The sequence below is a fragment of the Chenopodium album genome, chromosome 9 (genome assembly GCF_948465745.1).
Source record: "Chenopodium album chromosome 9, dcCheAlbu1.1, whole genome shotgun sequence".
Lineage (NCBI taxonomy): Eukaryota > Viridiplantae > Streptophyta > Magnoliopsida > Caryophyllales > Amaranthaceae > Chenopodium > Chenopodium album.
Window position 1 is genome coordinate 25,554,082 of NC_137842.1, and position 27,100 is coordinate 25,581,181.

The 27,100-nt window shown below is 41.7% G+C and overlaps 1 long non-coding RNA gene across 1 annotated transcript in view; it reads left to right on the forward strand.

The window, feature by feature from the left end:
* Positions 1-24,184, forward strand: part of LOC145559677 (uncharacterized) — a 98,634-nt gene extending 74,450 nt beyond the window's left edge. Inside the window, exons 2-3 of the long non-coding RNA XR_014092862.1 lie at positions 23,824-23,859; positions 23,945-24,184. This is a non-coding gene — a long non-coding RNA (uncharacterized LOC145559677). The remainder of the gene's footprint in view (positions 1-23,823; positions 23,860-23,944) is intronic.
* Positions 24,185-27,100: the final 2,916 nt, after the last annotated feature.

Below are 27,100 nucleotides of genomic sequence, written 5' to 3' on the forward strand. Positions count from 1 at the left end.
ATTGCAAAGTCCTCGTTCGATGAATGTTTGTACCTAATTATATTAATTCTTATTATGTGGGAAAACCAATTCAAGTTGGTAATAAGAACACATCCAATAATTTGTTCTTATTCAGGTAAAACTTCTTTTGTCTCCTATATAATTCATTTTAATTTAATTCGTGTTTTCGATTGGATACGAGTGAAAAAAATAAAAATAAAAATAATCGGCATTAATTTTTCTAATTATGTGTTGGGTTACTTGAATTGCATGTGTACGACTACTTTGTATTTACAGAGTTTGTTATTCTATATACTTCGTATCTCTATTAATTTAGTGATATAAATTAATGGTCTAAACTTATGAATTGAGTTTTAGATGGAGTTTAAGGGTATGTTCTCATTAACTGAACTCAGCTGAACTGAACTGAACTGAACTAAATTGAACTGAACCGAACTGAAATGAACTGAACTTATTAATTAGTGATTTATAACTACGGATTAGTGATCTTTGATTATTTATTATTATTATTATTATTATTATTATTATTATTATTATTATTATTATTATTATTATTATTATAAAAATAATAATAATAAAAAAATATATATTAAGTCAATCAATTTAATTACAAGAAATTGGTGGGGAGTCGAGATAAAATCTGGGCCCCCATCCCTCTAGCTATTGCGAACCCGATCCTATTAAAGATGTGAGCAGCCGCACGAGCACCAATATCCTGAGTCTTAGAGAACGCCTGAACCCGCTTCAGCAACGCAATAGCATCTTTCTCTAATTCCCCCAACGAAGAAAAGGAGAAAGGAAGAAAACCATAGCCAATAGCCATGCAACACGCCCCATACTTGTCCCGCTTCCGCTGAGCCGCCTCCGACACAACACGACCAGGAACGAAGTCAGACAACCGTGATTGCGTTAAAGGTGAAGATCCCGTCAAGTCAACACATACATCAAGGATGCTATTATTATTATTATTATTATTATTATTATTATTATTATTATTATTATTATTATTATTATTATTATTATTATTATTATTATTATTATTATTATATCTCAAAAACAAAAGTCATACAACCTACAATAAATTAGTGGGTAGCCGAGATACAATCTGGGCCCCCACTCCTCTAGCTATAGCAAATCCTACCCTAGTGAAGATATGAGCTGCAGCACGAGCCCCAATGTCTTGCGTCGTCGAGAACCTCTTAATCCGCTTCAGTAATGCAACAACCTCCTTCTCTAATTCCCCAAGTGAAGAAAAGGAGAAGGGAATGAAACCATATCCAATCGCCTGACATCGAGCTTCATACTTAACCCGCTTCCGATGAGCAGCATCAGCCACAACCCGCCCAGGAATAAAGTCAGATAGCCCTCTCAAAGGAGAAGACCATGTCAAATCAACATAGGCATCGCGACCACGATCCCATGAATAAAGTAACACATCCGCAGGTCTGAGGGCCTCGTCGTTCCCTCCAGCCAACCCAATGTCAACCTCCTTTCTCGCTGAAATCCCAGAACGATAGCAAACATCAACAAGGGTATTCCGAACAACATTATGCCGATGTTTAATACCCACAATACCAGCACAAGACACCGCGTGATCACCGAAAATATCTCCAGCAAAAACCCTCGAACAAGCAGAGCACGACGTCGAGATAGAGAACAATGGAACACCCAACCGATAGGACAACACACAACGATAATTCTTGGCGTTCATCGTCTGACCTAACCTCGAAATAGGAACCGCCCGAAGCCAAGCAGAGGTGTGATCACCCTGCTGTGATGTCCATATTATTATTATTATTATTATTATTATTATTATTATTGCTATTATTATTATTATTATTATTATTATTATTATTATTATTATTATTATTATTATTATTATTATTATTATTATTATTATTATTATTATTATTATTATAAAAAAAAAAACCTACAGAGTCAATCAATTTACAATATCTGGGCCAACACCCCTCTAGCTATAGAGAACCCGATCCTTCAAAAGATATGAGCAACTGCATGAGAACCAATATCCTGAGTCTCAGCGAACATCTGAATCCGCTTCAACAACGCAATAGCATCCGTCTCTAATTCCCCCAACGAAGTAAAGGAGAAAGGAAGATAACCATAGCCAATAGCCCTGCAATGCGCCCCATACTTGTATTGCTTCCGTTGAGCCGCCGCCAACACAACACAACCTGGATTGAAGTCAGACAAACCCAATTGTGTCAAAGGTGAAGAGAGTGATGAAGACCCCGTCAAATCAACACATACATCAAGGCCTCTATCCCAGGAATAAAGCAGCACATCTGCTGGTTGTAGAGCCCCGTTGTTTCCTCCAATCAACCCAATGTTAACCTCCTTTTGAGCAGAAATCCCAGACCGAAAACAAATATCAACAAGGGTGTCACGAACAACATTGTGTCGATGTTTAATACCCGCCATCCCAGCACAAGACACTACATGATCCCCATAAATATCCCTATAATAATAATAATAATAATAATAATAATAATAATAATAATAATAATAATAATAATTATTATTATTATTATTATTATTATTATTATTATTATTAAGTGTTATTAATAAATATTATTATTATTATTAAATATTATTATTATTATTATTAAATTTTATTATTAATTATTAATTATTATTATTATTATTATTATTATTATTATTATTATTATTATTATTATTATTATTATTATTATTTCGCTTCTTCGTTTCTTTGATTTGTGTTGTAGGTCTGTTGAGTTTCTCTAGGTTTGATTATTAAGGAGGGAGCTCGAGCGCATTCAAGGAAGTTAATGGAGCTAAATCCGAGAATGAAAACATGCAATTCAAGTTAGCTCCGCAAGCAAAAGTACCGTGGAAACAATGTTTTGGTTCGAAGTGTTCAAGTGCTCGGAGAATAAAAGGGCTTCCCTTCTTTCGGGCATCGCCTCGAGTGCACTAATGGTAGGGATGCTCGGGAGCGCGGAGATCGATCGAGAAAGCAAAGGAGGCAAGCCACTAGCACCACAGCAGGGGTGCGCATGTTCAGACCTCACTATGCGTGCGCGCAGACCCTGCTTTGCACGCACGCGGCTAGGCTAGTACTTGACACTTTTTATAGCTTTTAACTTTTCCTTTTTTAGGGAGATGACTTATTTTTGTACTTGACACTTTTTTCCAGAAATAGAAGAGAGAGAAAGTAGAAAGAGAAGCTTAGGATTACTTGATTGTACTTCAAATTTGATCTTGGATTTCTTCTTCAAATCAATGAAAGTTTGTGAGATTTCTTTCCTTTGAATTTACTTTTTTTGTAATTTCCTTAAATTCTTGAATGTTTGATTTGAATTTTAATCTTTGCTTTGGAAAATGTTGAATCATTGAACTTCTTCTTGATTAAACTTGAAATGTATATGTTTGTGATTCAGCTTGTTTTGTTTTTCAATTTCACCATGACTAGCGAGTAGATTAGTTGCTAGGGAGAAGGGGAAGCATGCTTGATTGATGATTTTTGCTATTTGATGATCCTTGATTGATTGAATTGTTGCAATTAAATTGGTTGACATAGTTATGCATGTGATTAATCAGACTAGGAGTGATCAACCTATAAGATTAATCTAGATTGCATTGTAAATTTCAATGACATGAACCCTTGATTTGAGAATTGCTTTAATTGATTGAATTTGATTGTGATTTTCCTTGTTAGACATCCATAGTGAACCCTAGCTTGGCTTATAGGAGATAGCTTTTGGATTTCCTTGATTGCAACTATTGTTTGTCGTTTATAATGTTTGAATTGATTGAGTGATCCATCAAGCATAATTCTTTTGGGCGATTTTTGGAACTCCCTTGGGACACTGGTCACGCTCTAATCTGGCAACGGGACGCGTACACCTGCAAAACACGAATCTTCGATTATCAAAGATTCACCTCCGACGATTAAGTAAGAGACCGGAAACGGAATAAATATACAAAGGAAAAGTAGAGAGAAGTTGGAGCAATTGGTGCTATATTAAATGTTATGTCATAATCCACCCCTTCCATCAGCAATGATTAGGGTATTTATAGGGGTGGGGATTTGTGCCCTTTATAGTAAGTGACCTAGAATTTAGGGTCATTGAATGGCTGCGCAATATGCGTAGGACATGTGTCCCCTGGGGTGCCCTTTTGCGGCTTTCTAGCTACTTTTGGGCCTCCTTATGTAAGGGGCCTTTATGACATATTAGACTTCAGGTGCTTTCCTTGCTCATTATACGTGTTATCTTCTTGTGGTGACACGTGTTGCCCATTTATTGGGTCACGTGTCATCATTGGGCTGGACCACGTATTTAGGGTATTTTCACCCTAAACATTTTCCCCCTCAGAGGGGGTGGCTTGTCCCAACTGGGCCGCCTCCTCTGACTTCCACCTCGTTCGAGTGCCTTGGGCGAGTTTAGAGCATCTTAAATTTGTAAGCTGGATTCGGACGACAGCGTCCGTCCGCTATATTGGGCTAAAATCCTGGTCTGAATGACCTGAGCTCTTTTACAAGCTTGGCTGAATTGTTCGTGCTGAGTGGGTTGAGCGGCCTTGAATTGGGCCACATGCCTAGGTGGCCTTGTCTCAACGATAACAAGGAGCAGCGCCGAATGGTCGGTCGGTCATCAGCGGCCGACGAGACTTATCTGATATTACTTTGAATTGCACTTTCCAAGGGAACGGTTCAACTTCCGAGATTCATGCATAGAGTTACAAGTGTTTATGACGCCCGTTCGTATTCCGTCATAAATAGGAAGGTTTTTACACGAATTCTGTCAAACGGAAAAGTTAACCGTTAGACTTCTAGGTTAAATTCTTTAAATGTTAACCCTTTGGCATTCTTTAGGCGGGAACCAATTTTTACCAATTTACCCATCTAAATTTTGCCTATAAATAGGAAGGGTTTGACCTTCATTTTTTACTTTGGATTTCCTTGCTTTCTAGAGAGAAGTCAAAGCTTCTAGAGAGAGAAAGTTACTTCTTCCCGGATTCTTCGAGAGCTCTGCCGCACATTCGAGTTTTCCTTCCAAGATCTTGCGTTTTCCGGCCTTTCTTCAACTAAGACCTCCCAAGAACTTCTTCAAGTCTTTAAACTTTCTGCTCGGACAAAGGTAACAGAATACTCTCCTTTTCTTTAATTTTCTTTTCAACTTTTTGCTTTATTTTTCAAACATCCTGGATCAACACTCGGCCTCGTCCGTTTCTCCTCATGAGGCCGTCTGTTTGCCTAGGACTGAGTAATCTAGAGTGGAACGGGACGAGTCCTCGTCTTTATGAAGTGGGTCCATTTCTAGTGCGTACCAACTCACCCCCACCTATTCTTCTGTGTCCCTGTAGCCAAGCATGGCGCGTACGAGGCAACCGAATGATCTCCATGCCGTAAGAAATCCTGACGGCACTCTAGTTCAACCTCTGGCCTCCTATGATCCGAACAACTCGGACGTGGGGACCAACCCCTCAAACACAAACACATACACCACCACTACTATTGACAGTAGTGCGTGTTCAGTGGTCGAGGTGACCACCTCTTTTGAAGAGCGCCAGAATCAATTAGACACCTCCACTTCTGGGAGGGGTCATAGTATAAACCGTGCTTTATTTGCTAACTCGATCCTTGGAGCGGATCAGTTACCGACTTCTTTGCCCCCTTCTTCTCCTAGGTTGATCATAGGTCGAACTAAACAAGATCAGCCCGAGCAGTCATTGCACCACCACCGTATTCAATTTAGAAAAAATCGGCAGCAATCATCGGTGGCTGCTCAGGTACTATACCAAAATCAGCCAGGCCCTTCTACTGAGGCTGGGCGAACTCTTGCTCCCCCTTTCTCTCAAGCTCTTAGGTCGGCCAGACCTAGGACCAACTTAGTAATTACCGAACCCACTGACTCCCCCCGCCCTGCTCCATCTGGAAGTCACAGTTTTGGGCCGGGGCAAAAGACAAGGGAAAAGCCCCTTTGGTGCCCGAAGGACCAGTGATGGTCGAGCCAAGGCATGGCTCGGTCAGAGGAAGTTCCACTGAGGTGGACTAGCTGGACAGGGTCTTATCCCAAGACTTTGGTTCAACAAGGGACCTTGAACCTCAGCCAGCCGAACAGCAGGCTAAAAATGCCGCCGATGAGGCAGAAGAAGAAGATAATGATTTCAGCAGCCCTTACGGCTACATGATCGGGGACGTCGCCTTGACGTACCTCAATAATAGGTTCGAGGAATGGGAAGAATTCTTCATGCTAGGAGAAGGTTATACAATTACTCCCCCTCGAACCTCTGGCTCCGTCGCAGCCTCGGAGGATCCCAGGAAGATCCGCTGGGGCTTCAATGTATATAGGGCAGCCTTTGAGGTTGGCCTTCTCTTTCCTCTTCACCCATTCATCCAGGAGCTGCTAGACGAATATTAGAAAGCTTTGATCGAGCTATCGTTGAACATCTGGGTCAACATTTTTGTTACTTGGTGACCATTCTTCGGATGGGCTTCATCCCCAACTTTCCCGTCTTCTGTGCCATGCACAATATGACGAAGATGGAGGCAGACTTAGACGGGTGGTTTGTTCTGAGCACCCGGCCGAAATACATGGTGACTCTGCTCAAGCCGTCCAAATGGCGCGACTAGAAGCATATATTCTACCTTGTCCAGACAGGGGATCGAGAGTTCAACAAGAAGATGAACAAATTTAACTCCTTTCCCCTCCATCTTGGACGAGGGGATCACCGACCGACTCGCCCCCCCTTTCACCCAGACCACGCCGATCAACTTGACTATTTCAGGGTCAAGCGAGAATTTAGAGGGGTCGCCGGGTATCCGTCATTCCGAGGTGGATTCCCTTAGTGATCTAGCTAAGGGATCCTATCATCATGTCCTCCTTCGGCCTGCTTAAGAACTATCCCCAAGGCTGACCTTCGCTGTACACATTGTCACTTTTTTTCTTTGAAAATTTACTAACTCCCAATGCTTTTTTATTTTCAGAGGAAGCCGCAACCAAGCTCGACCCAGCGTAGAGGGGAGACATGGACATGAATGAGTTCAACATGGAGCGTTACAAGCTCATGAGAGATCAATATGAGAAGGCTAAGGGGGTACAACTGATCTCTTTGCCTTGAAAATATTTTTTTTTATTTTTTTATTGTTTTACGCATGACCTGCTTACTTGGAGAAGCATTACATTGCTGGTTGGTTCGGACATTGCTCCGGGCCAAGTGAAATAGAAATGTAGGTTCTTACCTTCAACCCTACTGGATAGGGGTGGAGTACCTTTGGCCAACTGGACTTTAACTTAATGTTCTTTGCTTTAATGTAACTCAAACGATGATCTCTAATTGAACCCTTTTTCTTGCTTTTCCAGTTAGCTACCCCTAGGCCTGCGATCAAGTAGTCGGCGCCTGCTTCAAAAGATGATGAGTCGTCAAAGGCTCGCTAAGTTTCGGTGTCCGGGACTCCGGCGGCCAGGGCTAGGTCGCGGGTTGCATTAGTGCAACCTAAAGGAAAACAACCTAGCTGGCACCTAGTGGGGACTCTAGGCCCTCGGAGCCACTGATGGGTGACATAAATGGCACCCATTTGATGAGCATTTAGGTTGTTTTCTTCCTCTTTTCATAGCTTTCATGCTCAATAAATGCCTAGTTTTATGCTTTTGCTCTTGATTTCACCTTTCCTCTCTTATATTTGTAGCTTTTGTGCATTTTGTTGGTTTTTCTACTCTTTTCTCCTTTATTTGCTCTATTTTCGTGGTTGTAGGGATTTTACGAGGTCCGTGTCTTAATATTGGTGATTTACTAAGGTGGAAGATGCTTTTGGAGCAAGCTCATGGTAATTGGAAAGCTTAAGATGCAAGGAAGTGGATTCTCCAAGTTCTAGCTCTTGTGCTTTCAAGTCGTGCTCTCATGAAGATGGGGTGTTGAACCCACAATCAAGTGCTTTGGGGACAGCCTCTCTTAGTGTTTGTCATCATCATGTTGCGCGCTCATTCGAAGACATTAGCAAACGCACGAAGCCGCGAGAAGATCGAAGAAACCCATAAACGCGCGGGCACGCAAAGCACGGGATCGAGCGTGCCACATGCCTGCGCGGGCGCGCAACCCCTATGAAAGGGCTCGCCACCACTGCTCGCGCGGTTGCCCTTTCTCTGGGTACTTCCTTGCTCGGTTTTTGTTCGCGCCTCCTATATATATCTTTGTAACTCGATTTTTGGGGCAAGTTTTAGAATAGGTTTTGGGGAGAATTAGAATTCATAATTTTAGCTTAGTTAAGAGCTCTCTCTCTAGTTTTAGGGTTAGTTTAGGAGTAGATTTTAGAGAGAGAAAGTGAGGAATTTCAATGGTGATTGAGAGATTGAAGATTCAATGGTAAAAATTGTGTTAAAGATCTTCTCTATTATCAATGAGCATTTCTAACTCTATCTCATTTTATTTCTTTGTTTAATATTCATGTTTGTTTGGGTTGATTTTGATGTTTGATGCTTGATTAGTGTAGTTGTTCTCCATATATTGTTGATTCCTTATTTCTTTAGTTGTTAGGTTATTAGATGATGATGTTAAAGTAGTTGTTTTCTAGGGATTGGGTGAAACTTGTATGATTGATTGATTGTGCATAATTTGGGGATTGTGTTGATTAATTGTTGAGATAAAACTGATTAATGGAAGTTTGCATATCTGTAATTCGATTAGGCCTTGAGAAATATGCTAGATTGCGTTGTAGTTTCTAATGATACGGACCATTGATTTAGGAATTGCAATTGTCGATTGAGCTTGATTAGCGATGCTCCTCGTTAGAGTCTCTCGTAGTTGGCGCTAGTTTGACCTCGATGAGATAGCTTGTTGACTCTTTTGATTGGGCTTGCCATTAGTCCTCATAACCATTCACTTGCACGTATTTCCAAGTTGCTACAATTGTCATGATTACTTGTTGATCCTCGTTCATAGTGCTTTATTTGTTTGGTTTCTTTGTTTGGTATCTTTGTTTGGTAGTTGGTTAGTGTTCTCTCTTTATCTTGGACTTCGACCTAGCTTAGGCACATAATTGAGAGCGCTTGAACATTGTCATTCCTTTGGGTTCAACCCTTACTTGTCTCTATACTAGTATTTAGGTTGGTTAATTGTTTATAAATTTAGTTTGACCGATGGAGGATTAGTTTCAGCGACCTTGTTCTACTCCTCGTCAAAATGGCGCCGTTGCCGGGGAACGGTGTCTATGTTTGAGTGTTTTTTATTGCTTGAGTCTAGGTCTTTGTATATTTTTTTTATTTGATTTTTGTTTGCTTTGTAAAAAATGGCATGTCTATCATTTCCTCAATATAACAATGAGCCTTTTTGTGAATATTTCCATAGACTTGAGGGATTTCTTGACTATCATTGTTGTAATCTTTAAGTGGCTTGTGAGATTTGTTATTTTGGTTTGAATGAGCAAACTAGGGAGATAGTTAAAGGAATGCATAATGTTATATTTAGAGCATTTTCTATTGATGATGCTTGGGAATTCTATGTTTGGTTTGCTTGGGGAGTTCATAGTGGGGGTAATCATGCTTCTAATTTTGATTTGCAATGTGTTAATTCTTCTAATGCTTGCATGATTTCCCATGATTTGTCACATGATCCCATAGTTGAACCTAGAACAAATGCTTCCAATTCTATTTCCTCTTTTGTTCAGGATAATGAGGTGCATGCTCAAGTTGACAAATCTCATATGATTGAATGTGCCCCAAATCCCCTTTTTAATGAAAATGCTCATGTTTGTAATGATGATGATCATATCCTTGGTTGTGACTCTTCTTTTACTATTGATATACCCTCTTTGCCTTTTCATTCTCTAAACTCTTGTGATGAGTCTCTAGTCCCCTTTAGCTAAATTGAAGAATCTTTAAGGGAGTTAGAGATGAATCCTAATCTTAGGCCCTTAGAGAGACAAATGATGGAAACTTTAAGGAGCCAATTGGAGATGATTAGAGAGGGTGAGGATCTTTTTAATGATGAATTGAAAAGAAAAGAAGAGTTAGAAAATGAATTGTTATCCTTGATGCTTGTATGTGAAAAAACCGCAATCTAATGTGTGTGTTGAGGATGATGATGTGAATTTTGAGCAACCAAGAAGGTGTGAGGATCCCATTGCTAAGCATATGAGTGATGGTGAAGGAGTTGAGAATGAACAGAGAATTGAATTTGAAAATCCTAATCCTCTTTCCCATCATGATGAGCCTCAAGTGTATGTTTATGAGCCTTCAATCTATGAATACATAAACTCTTTTGAGGTAATGTCCCATTTTTTTTGTGAGAGTCATATGAAAATTTATAGATTTTTGGATGAATTCATCGAGAAAGCTTATTGGAATTTAGATGAGTTTACGATTACTCTACATCCACTTATGCACGGTTTTGAGGACTTAGGTTTTGAGATAGTTGAAGGAAAGGTTGTTTATTATGGTGCAAAGGAGGATGAGATTGATTCCCTTGAAGTTTTTAAGCTTGAGGAGGTGTAGATTGTGAGAGTTCTTCATTTGAGGACTCTATGGTTGATTTTCATGCCCTCATTGGCGATGTGAGACCTTGTGTAGAGGGAGTAGCTACCCTATATCCCTTTTTCTCAAAGGTTTGACCACATCCCTTCTTGTCCTATTATTCTCCCTTCCTATCTTAAAGAGCCAATTGGAGGAGCCCTTTTCTATGGAAGATTTTCATGTCCCTCATTTCATCATTGTTGAGGAAGAGAGGAAATATGCAAACCAAAAATTTTATGAAGAGGATTTGCCTTTTTTCTTTTCTTTCCCTTCTTATTTTTCCCCCTTCTTCTTACTTTCTTGTTTTTCCTTTTGATCCTTCTTCTTCTTTGTTTTGGCATCTCCCTTCCCACTTGTGTGCAACAATCTTGTTGCATGTTCTTATCCCGTCATTTTCCTATCTTCTCTCTTACGAAATGTGTAGTAGTGCATTTGACAAGCTCTTGCGTGCATTGAATTATTATTTTCTAGAGCGGTTAACCTTGGACCTTAAGCAAGACTTTCTCTGGAAGTAACCCGTGTTTTATTGCTTTCATTTTCTTTTCTTTTTAGAATAGATTTTCTATCATGGAAATGTTAGTGTGTCTTTTACTAGGTACTGATAGGTTGTCGTACACCTGTAAAAAAATAATTTCCTAACAAAACCAACTAATAATGCAATAAGGTAAGTAGGGTTGAATCCACAGAGAGATGGCTATTCAATCTAGCTTTCAAGGTATGGAGAAACTAAACATTGTCTCGAAATTGGGATAAAAATATAGTCTAAATTAAAAGAGGGAAAAGATAATAAATAAAAAGACCTAGGGTTATGGTTCACCATGTTTATAGTTCTAAATCTATCAAATATCAATAACAATTCAATCAATCAATTATCTAGAGCAATTGGTAAGCCTACGGTCGGGTCTTAATGCTCTCAATTCAACATATGTAGTTCGATCGCTAACATAATCAGAATTGCTAATTGTAGTCAAGCCTCTTGTTTTGGGTGTTTTTGTCCCTCGGGAGAGTTACGTCACAAAGATTGGTCCGGCTGAGTTGTACCTGCAAAACAACGGAGACTCCGGGTGGTTGGAGCTCCGCCTCCGAAGATCAAGTTAGTAACTTGAAAGAGAATAAAGAGTGCAGAAATTTAGGTGGGGATCTGCTTGGATTCCAAGCTCAGGTGATTCTGCGATGAGAGAGAAAGTTGGTGTAATAAATAATTGAATATGTCCCCAAAATGGGGAAATATCTCCCTATTTATAGGGTCGTTGGAGAATGTGCCCCTATCTAGGTCACTTGACCTAGATTTTAGTGGGGTGCGCCGTTTTACGGCGCTTATAGGGATTTGGGCCCTTGAAGGCCGCCATTTCATAAGCCTATCTGAGGGGGCCACATGTCAAGAGGATATTGGGCCACTTGAGCCATCGTGAGCTCACCACGTGGCCTCCTCTCATTGGTCCACCTGTCTAGGGTAGTTTTACCCTAAACATTTTCCCCTCACAGGGGTCACGTGCATGTCACGTGACACTTGTGACACGTGTCCACCCATCAAGGGTGAACAATAACAACGGATAGTAATTTGAAATTCAAACAGGAATGCCCCCGTTTCACCCTTCTATAAATAGAAGTTTACCCCCCTCCTTTTTCTCACTATTTCATTTTCTTTGACTTTCTAGAGAGAGAAAAAGGAGAATTTTAGAGAGAGACACTCTGCTTCCGTCTGCGTGAGAATTTTCACGATTCCTGCGTGCTAACGTTGCAACACCCGGTTCACCGTCTGTAGCTATTTTCAGATTTTTCAGAGCTAAAGTAAGGTAATCGCCTGTACCATCTTTAGCTTTTCTCTTTTTCAACTTGTATACATTCTTTCTCCGCTTGTATATATAGTTTAGAAGTAAAAATGAGTTCTCAATCCACACACTCGGCACTGCCTAGGACACTTAGCCGGTCCCCTAGAACGGCTTAGTCTAGAACAGGGGGTGCCTTTTATGGACTGTCAGAATTGCTGTGCTCATCTCCGAATTCCTCCCTATCTGTGTCTGTGCAGGACACAATGGCTAGAGTCAAACAGACGGCCAGAAAGTCTAGGAGTCGGCGCACTATGGCAGTGCCAGCCGATGAGATTGTTCCGGATGGGGAACATGAGGATTTGGATGAGAGTGGTTCTTATGAAGAGGCTCCCTCTTCATCCTTTGCGGCTGACTATCAGCAGCCGCCGAAATTCGCTGATAACCCCAACCCTAAAAGAATTAGAATGCTTCCAGGTGACATTGCCCTGTTAAATAGCGGTTTTAAGGCCTTCAAAGAGAAGCACCCCTTTGGAAAGGGGTGAGATATTATCGTCTCGCCTGCTGATGAAGTAATGGCATGGGACGATGACATTGATAATGTAGACCACTACTTTGTCTGCTACGAGGCGGTTATAGAAGCCGGCCTCCGGTTCCCCCTCCATACCGGGATTAGGAAAATCCTAAAGGGGTATGATTTGGGAGTTTGGCAGCTCACCCCCAACTCATGGGTGAACATTTTTAGTTACATTGCCGTCTGCGAGCTCCAGAACTTAGCTCCCAGCTTCTCCGCCTTCGCTTATATGCATTACTTGAGCAAGGCACCAGGCGGTCATGGGGCGTGGTACACTCTTTCTACCTTGCCCCAATACTTGATGAGTTTCGACAAGGTGTCGTGGTCAGGGTGGAAAGATAAGTTTTATTTGATTTCTTCACCAACTCTGAGACACAACCGGACACTGCGCCGGTACAACAAGGAACCAGTTCTTCTGAGTAGGAAATGCCCCCTCCCGGCGCTCTTTACTAGGGCCCGGGAACAAATAATGGAGCCGGGTTTCTTTGAAACCACTACTGAGCCCATGGAGGATGGGACTCATATTATAGTTCCAATAAACTGGACCCCCCACCCGTAATACTTCAAGGACGAATGCTTCTTGTCCGCCTGTGGGTTAAGTCCCCATGTTTCCCAAGGGTAGATCAACTTGCATCTGGAATGTTTGTAACTTTATTTTTTTTAATTACAAACTTTCCATAATTTCTTCTAACTTTTATTTTCTTCGTGCAGCCGGTGCCTTGAAGATGGTTGACCTAGCCAAAACCCCGGCTAAGTCAGCGGCGCTATTGCGCAAGGAGGCTGCTATTACAAAGAAAGCAGTCGTTGAAGACAAAGAGTCCAAGAAAGGCTGGGTAAGACCGCCTGACTTAGTATTAATATTATATATATATATATATATATATATATATATATATATATATATATATATATATATATATATATATATATATATATCTTTTTTTTTTGCAAAGGCAACTTGCCGGTTGGGTATATTTAACTTTCTTAATTTGCAGGACTCTACAAAACGCATGCCTCGATCCTTCTCCAAGATTTTCAAAAGGCAAGGAGAGGATTTGGAAAAGGCTCCGGCTGCCAAGGCCCCCCAGGAAGGACCCTCCCCGGTCAAGCTCTACTGCCAAAACCGATCGTCCCACGACCAGTGGCAAATCCTCTACTGCAATGAAGATTCTGAGCAAAGGCTTAGAGCGTTCGCAGCAGAATGCGTCGGATGCCTCCACGGCATCGAAGGGTGGTCCGCCACCTAATGTTGCAGCCGGTGCGGAAACAACCAGGGAGGAGGAGGCTCCTAAGCCCCATCTGGAAACCCAAGGTAAGGGAAAGATTGAAATACCTTTGCCACTTGACTTTATGAGAGTCAAGACAAAGGTAGACCCCTCCGGGAGTTCAGTCAACAGTCGGCAACGGATGAATGCCAACTATGCTGCTTCCTTCTCACAGAGTACTTCTACTTTTGGTGAAGATCTTACATCCGACGAGCCAGATCTTGTTGGTTTTGCAAAACGGATGGTGAGGACCCTCACCCGGTCAGAGAAGAATTCAATACCTAATCTGCAGGTAGTGGACTTCGACCGGATAATGGGCCAGCTGGATGAGGTAAAGAATCCCCACCTTAACTCTGATATCTTTTCTTTAGTTTAACTAAATATGCCATAATCCGGCTTCTCTTTTCTCAGGTAATGCTGAGAGTGGACAGGCTCTAAGGCCCCTTCAGGCGGAAAAAAGAAGAGATAAATGACGCCAAACGGAGGACCCTTGAAAACCTCAACTCTGCTGAATATGCTAATTATATGTGTGATTTAGAGATTCAAGCAGTAGAGTTGAAACAGGAGGAGCTGGTCCGAAGCTTGACGGCTGCAAATGATGAAGCCACCAGCCGGGCTAATGACCTTGAGCAAAAACTGAAGGATGCCAATTCTGAGCTCAAGGCATTAGAAGATGCTGACTAGGAAAACGCCCAAATCCGGGCAAACGTCTCCAGTCTGGGGGTCGAGATCGTCAATCTGCGGAGTAAGCAATCGGATGAGATCGCCCAAGAGCAAAAAAGGATGATAGAAGAGAACGAGCGGGACAACGAAGCCCGCCTGAAGATAACGTAGGGGCTGCTCTACCCAGATGTAGACTTCGAGGTCTATAAGCTTAGGTATGATTACGCCACAGCGGTGTACGATGCCAAAGTGTTGGGTGAGGCTCCTCCGCCTTGCTTCTAAGATTGGGCTGCCGAGCAAGGGTATGAAGTCTCGGACAATGAGGAGCTGGCGGAGGAAGAGCGAAATGAAGGTAATCAGCCTCAAGTAGCTGATGACCAATCTGAAGCCCTCCCAACCGGCCAAGACCAGCCGGAGCAGCAGCTTCCACCTCAGCCTTAGGCAAGCCTCCCCAAATTCAGCGGCAGTATGCCAAGCTAAAATTCTTTCTTTTTCAGCTTGTAAGCCGAGTATGTTGTATCTTTACCAAATGTTGAGTTGGGTAAACAATTATTTCTTTGCTTTTTCACTGGATATGAGTCCGGTTAACAATTATTATGGCCTTAGTGCCATCCTTAATATTTATATGAAGTAATCCGACTCAGTCGGTTGTTTATACATGTTTGTGTTTGAATTTTTTGGATTTTGCGTATATACTGCAATTCTTTAATATTTTGCCCAACTTAAAAAAGCATGCAGCAATTTCCAATTCGGGTGCTCTTGCCCCTAGACGGCTGTGTGGTTGGTTTCATTTCAAATTGATTGATTGGCTTGAAAACACTTGATACTTGGAGAAGTATGAGGTTTTTTAAGGCCAATCAATTACAATGGTGATTGCCCCAAACCAAGAGCACAGCCGGCCATTAGAACGGGTGCTTCGAGTCTCTTACCTAGATGGCAATATTCCGTCTAGGATTATTACATAGCCATTACACAAAATCTTTTTCCCCAATTAGGAGATAGAGTGCAACTTTGGAATAAATAATCTAAGTGGAAACTTCAGCCGGCAACCGACTGATGCATCGGGGCATCTGGTATTCGGTAACTTAATCGTTTCTCATAGATTATTCTGGTCAGACGGCTATGAGTTGACCAATTTTGTCGTTCAATCTTTGTCGTCTGCATAGGTACGTAGAACTGACGAAGAGTGTGTTCTTTGCAATGATTGCACCCGGAGGGTTGTCGCCGGACGCCATTGTCCATGTTGGGACAGGCGGTTTTATAAAATAAGCAACCATCCAGCCATTTGGCCTTTGGTCTTGTTTAAGACCGGTTGTATAGCCACTAAGCGTTTTTGCACTTAGTTTTTTCAAGCTGGCCATTGGCCACGCGATATCATATTTACACTAAATGTCAATTTTAGTTGGTTAAGCAATTAGTCCGTCTGGGTATTACCCATGCGGAATGGTAATTATAACATAAAATTACACTAAGTATCAAATTTAGTTGGTTAAACAAGTAGTCCGTCTGAGTATTACCCAGGCGGATAAGTAATTATATCATTGAATCTACACTAAGTGTTAAACTTAGATAGTTAAGCAAAAGTTCCGTCTGAGAATAACCCAGGCGGATAAGTAATTATAAAGATAGCAAAACAATTTTGCAAACAAAGCCTGATTTCTCATTGATGGACTCACTGTTTACAAAAAAATTATATTTCTTAGAAGTAGTACTTTTTTAAATTATCTACATTCCAAGTTCGAGGTAGACGCCGGCCGTCTGGAGTTTCCAAACTGTAAGTGCCATCCCTGACTTCTTCATAAATACGGTAGGGGCCTTCCTAATTAGGAGTTAGCTTTCCAGCCTCATTGGCCCTACCGGTTGCCTCCATTTTACGTAACACAAAGTCGTCAACTTTCAAAGGACGCTTGCGTACTTTCTTGTTGTAGGATCTGGTCATTCTCAGACGGTATATCTCATGGCGTAGGGCAGCATTGCCCCTGCGTTCCGGGAGGGAGTCCAATGCTAGCCGCATGGCCTCCTAATTTGCCTTTCATCATAAAGCATGACTCTGAGAGTCGGCTCGTAATGTTCAATGGGCAAGACGGCTTCAGCACTGTATACCATAAGAAATGGGGTTTCACCGGTTGCCCCTTTGACAGTCGTCCGGATGGCCCATAGGACATGAATTAGGTCTTCTGCCCATAAGCCACCGACTCTTTCAATTTTCTTTTTTATGCCGTCTGAGATGAGCTTGTTGAAGGCTTTAACTTGGGCGTTTGCTTGGGGTCGGCCGACTGATGCAAAACAATGTGAGATACCCTGATCTCCCAACCAAGTCTTAAGGTGAGGCGTTTCAAACTAAGGGCCATTATCATACACCATAGACATAGGTACCCCGAATCGGGTGATGATATTCTTCCAAATGAAAGAGATGGCATCCTTTGTCTTGATGTTCTTGACTGGCTCAGCTTCTACCCATTTGGTAAAGTAATCCACAGCCACCAAAATATAGCGCTTTCCACCTGGAGCAGGCGCATAAGCACCCAAGATATCCATGCCCCATTAAGCAAACGGGACAAGGCTGTAGATTGCCGTCAGATCAGTAGCCGGGCGGTGAATAAGCTTGCCAAACCTCTGGCATTTGTCACACTTCTTCACCAACTCTATAGCGTCTGCTTCAAGAGTAGGCTAAAAGTAATGTCGCCTGGCTTTGACGGCTAGGGCCCTGCCGCCTATATGAGAGGCATAGTATCCAGCATTTCTTCAAGAACATCTTTCCCCTTTTCTGGGGTATCACACTTCAATAGAGGTTTAAGGAAACCCGCCTTGAAGAGCTCTCCGTTTCTCAACTCGAAGTTTTGTACTCGCTTCTTCATGACGGCTTCTTCCTGTGGTGAATCAGGAAGTATGCCGTCTGCTAAATATGCCCGGATGCCATCCATCTAGGTAGAGGTCCGGTCCAGGGTTCCAATGGGCTCTTCATATATACTTCTCTTTTCAAAAACTTCCCAAAAGACTGACCGAGGCGTATCACAGCAGGCGGATGAAGCAAATTTGGACAACGCATCCGCCTGGTTGTTATCTGACCTGGGCACTTGACTCAAACGGAATTCCTCAAGTGCCCCGACCTCTTCTTTGACTGCCTAAAGGTAATTGATCATAGCTGGATGAGTTGCCTTATATTTTCCCTCATACTGGCTTACGACCAACTGTGAATCAGAGTAAGCGTCAATTTTAGTTGCCCCTGCTGCCTTACACATGCGAATTCCGGCTAGCAGGGCTTCATATTCCGCCTCGTTATTTGAGGCTTGAAACTTAAACTGCAGTGCATATTCAAATATGTCCCCCTCAGGGGACTCATATATAATTCCTACACCGCAGCTGTTCTTCGTCGAGCTCCTGTCTACATTCACCTTCCAAACCTGATCAATGTTATCCGGTTGAACCAGTCGTATCATTTCAACAATGAAGTTGGCAAACGCCTGACCTTTCACTGCCTTTCTAGGTTCAAAAGTGATTTCAAGACTTTGCATTTCAATAGCCCATTTCAGCATTCTGCCGGATGATTCTAAGGTAGACATTGGCCGCTTGAGGGGCTGATCGGTGTAAATTACCACCGGATGGGCCAGAAAATACGGCTTCAATTTCTTGAAGGCCATACATAAGGCAAGGCTAAAATTTTCAACCATGGGATACCGGAGCTCAGCATTTTTTAGAACATGGCTAATGAAATAGACCGGGAGCTGAATGTCGTCTCTCTCAGCAAGGAGAACAGCACTGAGAGCATGATTTGAGACGGCTAGGTACATATATAACGACTCTTTGGGAAGAGGGCTAATAAGCCTTGGCAAAGAGTGCAAGTACTCTTTCAACTTTTGAAAGGTCGCCTCAGCATCATCCCCCTATTCAAATCTGGTCTTCTTCCTCATTGCTTGGAAGAAGTAATGGCATTTGTCACCTGACCGGCTGAGGAACCTCCCCAAAGCCGCCAGGCAACTGGTTAGCCTTTGTGCTTCCTTGACAGTGCGGGGTGACTTCATGTCAATTACCGCCTGTATCTTCTCGGGGTTAGCATCTATCCCACTTTGATCAATCAGGAACCCGAGAAACTTCCCAGACTCAACACCAAAGACGCATTTCTTAGAGTTTAACATAACCTTATGCCGCCTGAGTGTGGTGAAGGTTTCTCGGAGATCAGCAAGGTGATCCGCCTGCTGCTGGAATTTGACTATCATGTCATCAATGTACGCCTCCACATTCCTCCCAATTTGATTAATGAAGACCGTATTAATCATCCGTTGGAATGTAGCCGGTGCATTTTTCAAGCCAAACGACATCATAGTGTAACAGAATAACCCCTGATCAGTGACGAAGGTCGTCTTCTCTTAATCTTTTTTCCACAGGGGTATCTGATGGAAGCCGGAGTAGGCATCCATGAAACTCATCAAGGCATGCCCGGTTGTCGAATCGACCAAACTGTCGATCTTTGGAAGTGGGTAACTGTCCTTGGGACATGCCTTGTTGAGGTATGTGTAATCAACACACATACGCCAGGTACCATTCGGCTTCTTTACAAGCACAGCATTCGCCACCCAGTCGGCAAAATTACATGGCCGAATGAACCCAGCGTACAACAGCTTTTTTACTTCGGCAGTTGCCGCCTGACTTCTCTCCTCCCCGTGATTTCTTTTCTTTTGCCGGATGGGCTTCTCTTTAGGATCCATGACGAGTTTGTGGACAGCAAGATTCGAGCTAACGCCTGGCATCTCCTCCACTTCAAAGGCAAAAATGTCTTTGAATTCCTTCAGCAGGAGGTGTAGATCTGCATCCAATTCAGCATGAGCAGCCGTCCCAACCATAATAGTATGCTCTGGACGGCTGTCGTTCAGAGGTATATCAATATGGTCTCTAGCCGGCTGGGGACGGAGCTCAGCTGATCGCTCCCCGGTCAGTGATTGCTATTTTTTCTCTTTCTTCACCTCCACCAACAGCGGGGCGTTTCTTTTCTTCCCGACTGCTGGTAGGGCTGGGGCTGGGGAGGCATCAGCATCCTTGAGATTGTCAAGGTCTATTGGTTCTAGGCCTTGATCGCCTAGGGTCACAGTATCTTTGACGGCTGAGAGGTAGCACTCGCGGGCCGTCTTTTGATCCCCATTCAAGGAACCAACAGAGCCGTCATCCCTCTCATACTTGATGAGCATGAGGGAAGGGATGATTACAGCCTTGGCTTCGCTAAGGGTTGGCCGGCCTAGAATAATGTTATAGGCGGTCAGTTCCTCAACAACCAAGAACTTGACGACCAGGTGTCGACCTTTTCCTTTTTCACCCAGCCGGATTGGTAAATTAACCCTTCCGACTAGGTAAACCATTCCACCCCCAAAGCCAACCAGGGGGTGTGTAACCGGATGCATGCTGCTGACGTTGTATTTCAGCTTTTGCTGGCACCAGAGACTGATGATGTCCGATGAGCTGCCGGTGTAAATAAGGATTCGTCCAACCAGCTGGTTGGCAACCTTACATTCAATGACGACCAGGTCGTCATGCGGATGGCGAACGCTGCCCCTATCCTTCTTAGTGATCAGAACGTATGGGAAGGAGGAGATAGCAGACGCTTGATCATCATTATCATTGTCCATCTTTTGAAGATGGCTCTTGGTGCCCCGGATAGTAGGGCCACCGTATGAGAACCTGCCTGCTATGGTGTAGACCGACTCCTTATTAGTGTCCGAACTGCTAGCAGGATGGGGTGTCTTAGACGACTGCCCTGGGTTCTTCTTATAAGTCCCTTTGGACTTAGAGATATAGGACTTTAACATCCCCTTGTCAGCCAAACGGTCCAACGCCCGTTGAAGGTTGAAGCAGTCATTGGTGTCATGGCCAACTTCCTCATGGTATTGGCAGAATTTATTTTTTTTCCTTGATTGAATGGAACTTTTCATTGGATTCGGCTTCTCTAGAGACAGCCGGTCCTTGATCTCCATGAGGATGGAGTTGCAGTCCTTGTTAAACTCGTACTTAGGAACGTACGGTTTAAATTCTTTCTTCTTCTTCTGAGACGGCTAGTCAGAATCACTAACCGCCCAGACTTCTTTTCTTTTCTTGCTCTCTTCTTTTTTCTTGGCCGGCTGAGCAGGCCGGCTGTCTTTCTGCTTATCAGACTTCTTAGAGTCCGTCTAGTTTCCAGGCGAGCAGAGGTATGTTGCTTGAATAAAGCTTTCCGCCTCCCTCAGGGCCTCCTGTAAAGTGAAAGCCCCTTTTCTGACTAGGTCGAACTTAAAAGTTGACCCGTCTTTCATACCCTTGAAAAAGTCTGTAAAAGGTACCTCATCAGACAGTCCTTGAATCTGAATTCTGATCAGATTGAACCGCCTGACATAGGAGCGCAATCCTTCTCTCCCCCCCTCCTTAATGGTGCTCAAGTCAAGACTTGTTTTCTTTGCAGGGATGTTCATCAAGAAGTTGGAAGCAAACAGGAAGGCAAGCTTCCCGAAACTATCAATGGACCCGACTGGCAAGTTGCCAAACCATTGTTGGGCAATGCCCTTCAATGTAGCCGGGAAGCATCGACACCAAGTGGCATCATCCAACCCCTGTAAGTACAAGAGGTTGGTGTAAGCCATGAGGTGATCTTTCGGGTTGGAGGTACCGTCATAGGTGCCTACCAACAGATTTTTAACCTTGGCCGGCTGTGCCGCCTCGGTTATCTCCCGGGTGAACGCAGAAGGTTGTTCACCCCAGCGGAGCAGACGAAGCTGCCAGTCCAATGGCTGGACGTTGTTGTATGCCGCCTGACCTCCAAAGAGGGTCAGCTGCATGAAATAGAGAGGATACTGGCCGTAGACCTGAAAAGGTACATAAGGTGCAGTCCCAATCATCTGAGGACCAGAATAGACGGTATTACCGCCTGTTTGGCTCTCATGTAAGGAAGGTACATTTCCTGCAGAGGTGTTGTTGAAGCTGTCTGGAAAGTTCGACGTAGAAGCCGCCTAAGACAATTGCTTATTTCTCTTGCGGGTGATGATCTCCCGGGCGTCAAGAGTTGACTTTTTGCTTCCTATCGGCTGTTGAGTCTGGCGGGGATTGTTGGCATTGCTCTTAGGCAGAAGAATTTTGGACCAATCAATGGTCCCGGCTACCTTCTCCTTTGGATGAGGAGTTGGCTGCCGATCTCTGACTGACTTCCCCTTCTCCAGAGGAGTCTTTTTTGCCGACTGACCCATACTTGGGCCAGCCCGGCTCTTCGTGATCAGATCTTTAATTTCACCGTTGAAACTTGTCATGAACTTCACGAGTTCGTCTCGAGTGATGGAAGCTGATCCGCTGGCCGTATGGGTTTCCCCTTCTGGCTGCCTAGGGGGTCGATTTGTACCCGCTTGGTTGGCACCCCGCTCTAGAATATCTTTGGGCCGACTGCGCTTGGTTATCAGGGAACCATCCTCGGCTATATAAGTTTCGACCCGAGGATCTTCATCCTCTTGGTCCGTGAAAACTTCCGGGTCGTCGCCTGGACGCTTATTAGGAGGTGGTACAGACTCTTGAACCATCCTTGAGGTACTCTCCCCATAGAGGACGCCAAATGTTTTGGGTGTTTTTGTCCCTCTAGAGAGTTACGTCACAAAGATTGGTCCGGCTGAGTTGTACCTGCAAAACATCGGAGACTCTGGGTGATTGGAGCTCCGCCTCCGAAGATCAAGTTAGTAACTTGAAAGAGAATAAAGAGTGCGGAAATTTAGGTGGGGATCTGCTTGGATTCAAAGCTCAGGTGATTCTCTGATGAGAGAGAAAGTAGGTGTAATAAATGATTGAATGTGTCCCCAAAATGGGGAAATATCTCCCTATTTATAGGGTCGTTGAAGAATGTGCCTCTATCTAGGTCACTTGACCTAGATTTTAGTGGGCTGCGCCGTTTTACGGCGCTTCTAGGGATTTGGGCCCTTGAAGGCCGCCATTTCAGAAGCCTATCTGAGGGGGCCACGTGTCAAGAGGATATTGGGCCACTTAAGCCATCCTGAGCTCACCACGTGGCCTCCTCTCATTGGTCCACCTGTCTAGGGTATTTTTACCCAAGACACCTCTAAAAGTAAGATCTTTCGATTCAAACTCTTATTAAAAATAATTAATCAAACAATTGATCAGGTTGCAAAATTAACAATAAAACATTATGAATTAGAGAAATCAATAATCAAAATATTAAAATTATCAATCAGGATTCATAATATAAACATGGATTCCCAAACCCTAGAAATAAACTACTCTAGCATGAAATAAATAATAAAAACTAAATCTAAGGAAGAAAACATAATTAAAAGCAAGAAAATAGAAATAAAATACCTTAATAAATAAAATTAATAAGCTGAAGAACAATCCAAGGAGAATCCATGGAATTGCTCATGAGAAAAACTAGGGCTAAGAAAAAGAACGTAAAAACGGCCTAAGGGAAAAATAATAATCCTCACCCCTTAAAAGGTTTCACTTTACTCCCTTATGAACAGTAACCACATGTGTGAAAGAGCTGATGTGTCATTTTTTCCTCCTTTCCTTTGTTTTATGAATCATTCTTACTTACTTTTTACCTTGGAATTTTCTTCTTTCTCCTTTCTTGATTGATGAGTTATTATACTTCAGAGCTATAGACATTCAACTTAGCTTGAATGCATCAACTTTCTCACTCCTCTGATCCTCTTTCAGTTTTCTCGCTTTCTCTCTCTTGCATTTCTCTTAGCTAGAAGGCTACGGAGATGAAGCATGCTTTGCTAACAAGAGCTTCAAAAGTTTTGCCAACCAGAGCTTTGAATTTTTTTTTTGTTTTTGTTTTTTTTTTTATGGGTAAATTTTGATTTTTTTTAGGGAAGTAATTTTGTGGATTTTCAATTTATTTATCTAATATGAAAACCCTAATTTCATAGAAAAATATTCATAAAGAAGAAATGGAGAGAAGAGGAGACTTCGGATACAATATGGCGTGGTTAAGAAGGCATATCATTTACTTTGATTTACTAAATTTCGATCTTATTATATAATCCTATAGAATTTATGTTATCATATAATTAATTTACATTTCACTATTTGTAAAACAGACCGAGAAGGCCTTGAAGCAGTAAAGTGTTTATGAGGTAATCATCCAATTCTGTAAAATGCTAAATTTACTAAATAATTAAGTTAAATTATTCTATTTTAATAATATTATGGAAATTGCAGCTTGAAGAAAACAGGAAAGGGAAAGCGTCCCGGGAAAAGAGGAAACAAGTTATGGAAGAGCATTAGTTTGGAATTCAAGACTCCCAGATAAGCTATTGAAGGTTAATTCTTTTTCTTTTTTAGGTTGAGTTTAAGTATGTTAAAATGAAGTGAATATATTAGTTTTTTATTGGTCACTGGAATGACGACTTTGGTATTGAAGACCTTGCTTAACCTCGAGATCTTGTTGTTGTTGTTATTGCTCATGTTCTTCACTCTTCTACTGGTTTGTATTCATTTTAATTGTTTTTTTTTAAAATTTTAATTCTAGGTTTGTTGAATTATTTGTAAGAGGCTTCTTCTTTCTCTATTTGTTAGTCCCTCTTCTAGGTGGACAATTGAGTCTGATGATGAGAGAGAAAGAAGAGAATGATACTATAAAATGGCACAACACAATAGTGGGATACCCATGATTGAAATCTACCGGTCTTTGGTTAATAAAGTTGATAAGAAATTCGCTAAGATAAGGGATTTCCCTCTTTATGAACGCAATAAGTACATTTCTTTTGTTGTTGTTTTTTTTTTCTCCGATTTTGAAGCCTTTTGATTGTTAATTTTAAGGGGTAAATATTGTTGATTATTGTAGACACCTAAAAATGTCTCCCCAAAACCAAACCCGATGATGAACAACCTTTCACTGCCACTATTGGTCGGGTTTAATATTTAATCCCGAGAGTGCTTAAAAAATCGTATTTTATTAAATTCATATGTTTGAACAGTCCATGTGTTGATGTTTAAAGGTTTTGATGATGAGGAACTTAAGTTACAGCAAACTCATCTCATAAAGACTTTTCAAGTGTTTGTGCAGCCTAGGTGAAATTGATCTTGGAGATGGAAGAAGTAACTAAAACTGAGAAGACTTGAAGGAGTTCTTTATCAAGAAAGTTATTCAATATAAAAGAAGAGTTCCCTAACAGGAACTGAGTTCCCTCACAGGAACGTTCCTTCACAGGAACTTGAAGATTGCTGACTAAGATCTTTGGAGGAACTTAGTAAGCGTGGAGCCCAAGTAAACCTACCAGAACAAGAGTACAGCGCAACAATGTTTTAGTTAAGATTTTATCTTCTAGATTCATTGTTAAATATGTTAAGTAGGATATGCATGAAACTTATTAGAAGCGTGACAGTTAGCTTGGCAAATAAATTAAAATCGGAAAAGATAAAAGATAGAAATCGGAAAAAGATTTTCTTTAAATATTTATCTCTTAAAATCAGTTTGTTAAAAAGATATTATGATTTTTAATTCAATATCTCTATCTTATTTTCTGAAAAGATTTTCTTCAAAGGATTTAATTAAAAAACCGTGTTTTAAGATAAGTTAAGTTTTACTTATTTATCTTTATGTAAACCTACTGTTTATACAGGTAATACTCGTATAAATAGTAGAGAATAACATGAGCCTAGGTTTTTTGTGAGTTTTATGCGTGAAGAATTTACAGAGCTACAGTCGTGTAAGTTTGCCAAGCTTATCATACTGTCATATTAGTTTCGGGTCTCATGCATAGCTTGCCGATCATATATTAGGTGTTAATTCTTGTATTTGGTTACGGGTTTATTAGGGTGAGAGTATTTTTATCATTGCATACAGAGAGAGCTTCTGGTGAGAAGGGGGAAAATCTGTACTTAGGGAGTACGAGTGAGTTTGAGTGTGGGACTCAAACTGGGTAGAACAAGGTGTTGTTCTGTAGCAAGTTCGAGTGGAAACTTGTGAGTAGAGACTGATTTATAATAGGTTATAACTTGGTGTTTGCCCTATTATAGTGGAATTATTTGTGTTTGAAATCCCTAAGGTAGGGTCGAGGTTTTACTTCTAGTTGGGCACTAGAAGGTTTCCTCGTAAAATCTGTGTGCATCGCAAGTTCCTATTTTGTTCTGTTTTATATTTGCAAAATTATTATTTAGGAACTCAACTACAATTCACCCCCCCCTCTTGTAGTGTTCATCTCAATTAACAATTGGTATCAGAGCACGGTTCTCACGTGCAAGCAGATAATTTTGCTGAGTAAGTTCCTGGAGAGATGAATTACAATGAGAAACTTGAAGAAGGGTACTCTACCCAACGTCCACCTATGTTCAACGGTAAGTTTTATGCCTACTGGAAGAACAGGATGGAGATATTCATCAAGGCCGAAAATTACCAGGTTTGGCGTGTAATTGAAACTGGTGATTTTGAAATAACTCAAACCAATGACAAGTATGAGGTAGTTTCTAAATCTATTTCTGATTATGATAAAGAAGATTATCAGAAACTTGAAATGAACGCTTTAGCTATAAAGTATCTGCACTGTGGACTTGGACCCCATGAACATAATCGTATCATGGGATGCAAGTCTGCCAAACAGATTTGGGATTTGTTACAGGTAACTCATGAAGGTACTAACGAGGTATAATGTTCTAAAATAGATTTATTGATGTCTAGGTATGAAAGGTTTGAAATGCAATCCAAAGAAACCATAGAAGAGATGTTTACTAGATTCAATGATATTATTAATGAATTGAACTCCCTTGGCAGGCAAATTCCTATTGACGAACAGGCAAGAAAAATCTTGAGAAGCCTACCACAAGATGAACGCTGGAGATCCAAGGTTACTTCCATGCAGGAAGCTAAAGACTTTACTAAGTTCAATATGGAACAACTAGCTGGATCATTAATGACTCATGAACTTCATCTGAGTTCCAACACTGAAAGTTCCAGAAATAAAGGTTTGGCACTCAAGGCTGAAGACTCAGAAGGATCAGATGTTGATGAAGAAGAGATGGCTATGCTAGTAAGGAAATTTAAGAAGATGATGAACAATAGGAAGTTTGACAGGAACAAGAAGTATACAAGTTCCAGAAACACAACTTGTTTCAAGTGTGGATCAAAGGATCATTTTATCAAAGATTGTCCTGCTCAAGATGGAGAGAAAGGAAAGACTAAAGGCAAGGAGCAATCCAAGGAGTCAAGAGTCTACAAGCCTTACTTCACCAAGGACAACGTTAAGAAAGCCATGCTTGCTGCTTAGGGAGATACATATTCAGAAGAAGAAGAGGAGGATCAACCATCAGAAGAAACTGCTAATTTATGTCTAATGGTAAAAACTGATGAAGCTGCCAAGCTAAAGGAGCTTGAGTCTG